The 5,391-nt window shown below is 35.5% G+C and overlaps 1 long non-coding RNA gene across 1 annotated transcript; it reads right to left on the minus strand.

Annotated features, from left to right (window-relative positions):
- Positions 1–1,970: 1,970 nt before the first annotated feature.
- LOC141608974 (uncharacterized) lies at positions 1,971–3,925 on the minus strand. The gene is made up of 3 exons (XR_012527103.1): positions 3,770–3,925; positions 3,563–3,666; positions 1,971–2,035 (listed from the first exon to the last, which is right to left on the minus strand). It is a non-coding gene; the product is annotated as an uncharacterized LOC141608974 (long non-coding RNA).
- Between the last annotated feature and the right edge of the window lie 1,466 nt (positions 3,926–5,391).

A 5,391-nucleotide genomic window follows, 5' to 3' on the forward strand; every position in this document is an offset into this window, starting at 1 on the left:
CCGTTGCTTGTTTCGCGGTTTTTCAGACTCGAAGTTACTCCCCACTGAATTGTGGCTTTCGTGTTTGTATAAAATGCGATTGACAGGTTGATGATGCGTAGTTGGGGTACACAGACGAGCTAGTGAGCAAAAGAACCTTGGACTTAGTTTGACTATATTTTGTAGCAAACCTTTAAACAGTTGGTTGTGTATATATTTTGAAGGGACATATGTCTCCCTCTTTTATTTTGGTTTGTATCACTATTTTCTCGCGTCTTTAGTTATGTTATGTAAATTAGTTTGTTAGCATTTGCAGGTTTTTGGCACTCTTCATTTGGAAGTGTTTGTGAATGGTTTAGAAAAGTTTTTAAAATTACAGATTTTGTCTAGTTGAACCAATTACAAACATATCCTGTCAGTTTTTCTGTAGAACTTTTGTGTTTAGTTAACGCTATAATTTGAGGGTGTCACAGTTGGAAAAGAAAAGGTAATCTACTCAAATTTTCTTTTGCAAAAAGCCAAAATAGAAATAAAGGTTTCACTTTTAAACCCAATTGGGGGTCAAATCCCTGAAAGTGTAACATTAATCACATAGGCAACTCATTCCTAACACAAAGAGTCCAACTTACCAACATAAATGCTTGTGATTGTAACACCCCGTAATTTCGGACCATTATTATTTTGCGGAAGTAATTTATTAATCAAGTAAAATTGATATTAATGTATTTGAAGTAATATTAATTCAAAGAAATATAATTTTATTATATTTTGAAGTAAAGTATTTATTTTGATAGTTTCGAAATGTTTAAAAATAGTTTAAACCGTGTAAAAACTTTTTATTTCGAAATAAGGGCATATCGGGGAAAAATGACAACTCTATTGAAAATTGGGCAAACGATTATGGAAATGGGTCATATGAATACTCAATTTTCTTGTAATCTCGTGTTTAAGAACTTTGGTCTTGTCGGAATTTGCAATTGACAAGCGGTTCTAATTATCGTCGTAACGAGCCAAACCCGACTCATGAAATCCCGCCTAAAACCCGCTCCCTTCCTCTCCCTTTCCCGCGGCACCCTCCCCCTTCCTTTCCTTTTCATTTTTTTTATAATAAGGGTAATAACTCCATTAGCTATAGATAAGCTCAGGGTCATTGATCCAAGAACGCAACAATTATTAAATGACAATCAACAAACAGGTTCAGGTTTTAAAAATTACAGGTTTTGTCTAGTTGAACCACTTACAAACATATCCTGTCAGTTTTTCTGTAGAATTTACGTGTTTAATTAACGCTATATATAGGGGTGTCACAGTTGGTATCAGAGCATATTTGCTCCCGACGCACGTTTGTGCACCCCAATATAAATAACTTGACCTTAAAATAATAAACTTGAGAGATGGGTAGGATGGGTAGACTTAGGACCTTATGTTGTAGTCTCTTTGTGTTTATCTTGAAAAGCTCTCTCCTAAAATCAAAAGCATGGTCCATCGGGATTCCACCAGCTTTGTTTCAATTTACAATGATGCTTTGTGGGCTGAGAATTCATTGAAAGGACACTTATATTTTAAGAAGATTAAGATTTAGTGCCTATTGCTGAGGATTGAAGATTTGTTCAACCTTTGAAGAATGCTTCTACTTCCTTGAAGATGTTTCTCGTTCTTTTTGTATCTCGCCTTATTCTTAATCTCTGATACCAACTGTGACACCCCTATATATAGCGTTAATTAAACACGTAAATTCTACAGAAAAACTGACAGGATATGTTTGTAAGTGGTTCAACTAGACAAAACCTGTAATTTTTAAAACTTTTCTAAACCATTCACAAACATTTCCAAGAGGAGGGTGCCAAAACCTGCAAATACTAACAAACTAATTTACATAACTATGCTAAAACTGCGAGAATATAGATACAAACCAAAATAGAAGAGGGAGACATATGTCCCTTCAAAATATAAACACAACAAATATATAAAGGTTTACTACAAAGTATAGCCAAACTAAGTCCAAGGTTCTTTTGCTCACTAGCTCGTATGTGTACCCCATTTAATCATCTTCAACCTGTCAATCGCATTTTATACAAACACGAAAGCCACAATTCAGTGGGGAGTAACTTCGAGTCCTCCCAGCCACGAAATGTCATATTTAATGTAACATGTAGTGTAACATGTAAACAATATGATAAACAATTTAATTATCAAGTATTCTAACGTATGAACACTAAACTAACCAAATTAAACTATCATGTGAAACCTATAACAAGCAGTAATCCAAACTTTATCAATTGTAACCGGCTTACATCTCACCTATTACAATTCATAAAATCACTATACAAGAAAGGGCAATATATCAAAGACAGGCATAAGTTCTTAGTACGGTCAATAGTCACTCTGTAACTCGAGTCTATACCACGAGGTAGGGAAGGTAATCGAACCGGTATCTTGGCTCAGAGGTTCTATCAAAACATGGCCAAGACACAACACAACCCAGCCTAAAATCTGCGCAGACCTAGACATGCGGATACACACCACCGCACCCAAGACCCACAATTTTTCTAAAACAAAGTGAGTACCCTAAGGAGTCCACCAAAGGGTTGGCTAGTACTTAAGCTGACCACTTACTATCAAAATAAGTAACGAGGTCATGCCCCAACTTGGATATAATCCCACCAAGTCAGGAACACAGAGGCTATTAAGCAGTGAACATATACTCGTCAAAGACTATAAAGACCTATCTATGACAAACACAACAACCTGCAAGAAGTATTCAATACCAATTCCAATTCTAGCAATATTAACAATATTAAAGGTTTCAGGGAATCTAGGGCCGTTTCTACAATATAAGAAACTATTAAATTCAACCAACAACACATGTGAACTAAAAACTTAATAAATGGCCTAAAACAAGAATAAGGCCAATTATCCAATTCATACAAAATTTCATCCAACCGAATTTTTACCCGCAACCCAGTCCTGCGACAGGTACGGGTTAAATTGCGGCTGACCAATCACACAATTGACTGACATCGATTCACCAAAGGGACCAAGGCTCGATTTTGGATAATCATCCAAACATTACAATTATCGCTATAAAATTCATTTTGAGCCTATTCATTACAATTTCATTTTATAACCTATTCTAACATGTGTCAACTACCAAAATAAACATAATTTTTACCATCAACATAATTTTTACTACTAATATGATTCATTTCAAAAGATTACCCATTTGTTACTTATACTAATTATAACATTAATAAACCCGAAATGACAAATAATGCATGAAAAACCGCGAAACAAGCAACGGGATGACCCGGGCCAGCCGTGGGCCTGCCATGGGCCTGCACGGGCCTGCTGGCCGCCACCCCCAACCCTCCATTTCTCCATTTTTGTTCAGTTTAACATCGTCTGAAGCATCAATTAATCATTCCTATACTAATATGTTAACTTAAGCTAACAAAAGACATGAATTAGACATGCATTTAACCCATATTATCATGTGAAATAAACTACTCAAATAAAAATCACAAAATCATACAAAAAGCAAAGAATGTGACGATTATTCGTCGAGTAACTCGAAATATGTTACCTTTAGCAACAAAATGAGCAATTAGCACCTTGAACCCAAACCCTAATCTGCCAACTAACCACTATCTTCAACAATATACGAGTCCCCAAACTCGTCTTCCAAATCTTCACCTAAATAAGCAATAAAAACACAACAATAAGCACAAAAATCGAAATATGCCCAAATTCGTCTTAAATCAACATCAAGAAAACTGAAATTAAAACATACTAGGATGTAGATCTTGAAGAGAGGATTCCGAAAATATAAATTTTGTGAAAATCGGACTAGAAACGAGTGAGTTATGGTGAAATTTGGCTTAGAAAAGCTTAGGTTGAATAGAAATGGTGTTTTGTTGCTAGAAGGTTCAAGGAACATGAATGGAAAAGAAAAAAAAAATGAAAAGGAAAGGAAGGGGGAGGGTGCCGCGGGAAAGGGAGAGGAAGGGAGCGGGTTTTAGGCGGGATTTCATGAGTCGGGTTTGGCTCGTTACGACGATAATTAGAACCGCTTGTCAATTGCAAATTCCGACAAGACCAAAGTTCTTAAACACGAGATTACAAGAAAATTGAGTATTCATATGACCCATTTCCATAATCGTTTGCCCAATTTTCAATAGAGTTGTCATTTTTCCCCGATATGCCCTTATTTCGAAATAAAAAGTTTTTACACGGTTTAAACTATTTTTAAACATTTCGAAACTATCAAAATAAATACTTTACTTCAAAATATAATAAAATTATATTTCTTTGAATTAATATTACTTCAAATACATTAATATCAATTTTACTTGATTAATAAATTACTTCCGCAAAATAATAATGGTCCGAAATTACGGGGTGTTACAATCACCCCTCCTTTTAAAAAGTTTCGTCCTCGAAACTTAGAAGGAGAAATTATAGTATACAACATCTTAATAATATAATCATAAGAAAAATATAGGTATCTTTTCAATGAAACGGTGATACTCTTGTTGATCAGACAAGAACATCCACATTCATATCAAGATATAAAAAAATATTTCTACACCAATAAATGAGAAAACCCATTATTGGGACGTCTCCAACAACGAGATTTAACATTCACTAATGTTAAAACCATTAAAAATCATAAAAGCATTTTCAAAATTTTAGTTTAAAGTTCTATAATAAGAATAATATCTTTACTAATTATGATTAAACACGGCTTAGTAACTCGAAAAAGAGTAAGAAAAGGAATACCTTACGAGAATAATTCAGGATATTTAGCTAACATAGAAGCTTCAGTCTCCCAAGTCTCTTCTTCGACATTTCCACAACGCCAAAGAACACGGACTAGAGGTACAACTTTGCTCCTAAGTTGCTTGTTGGCTTTTTCAAGAATCCGAATTGGCCTTTCTTCAACCGCCAAGTTAGGCTCCAATTCAAGAATCTCTTCTTGGATGATATGGCTAGGGTCACTAATGTACTTCCTCAACTGAGAAACATGGAAGACATTGTGAACCTTGCTCAGATTTGGGGGCAATTCTAAACGGTAAGCAAAGCAGGACCAATCTTTTCAATCACCCTAAAGGTCCAATATATTTAGGGCTCAACTTCCCTTTTACGCCAAACCGTTTCACCCCTTTCATAGGTGACACTTTAAGGAATACTTGATCATCAACCTCAAAGGAAAGTGGTCGACGACGGACATCAGCATATGATTTTTGACGGTCCTGAGCGGCTTTCATCCGCTCCCGAATGATTTTAACTTGTTCAATGGACTCGGTCACCAAATCAGGTCCTAACATTGGAACATTTTGGGTTTGATCCCAACAGACAGGAGTACGACATTTTCTACCGTACAGAGCTTCATATGGTGCCATTTTAATGGAG

This window comes from Silene latifolia, chromosome 10 (assembly GCF_048544455.1).
Source record: "Silene latifolia isolate original U9 population chromosome 10, ASM4854445v1, whole genome shotgun sequence".
NCBI lineage: Eukaryota > Viridiplantae > Streptophyta > Magnoliopsida > Caryophyllales > Caryophyllaceae > Silene > Silene latifolia.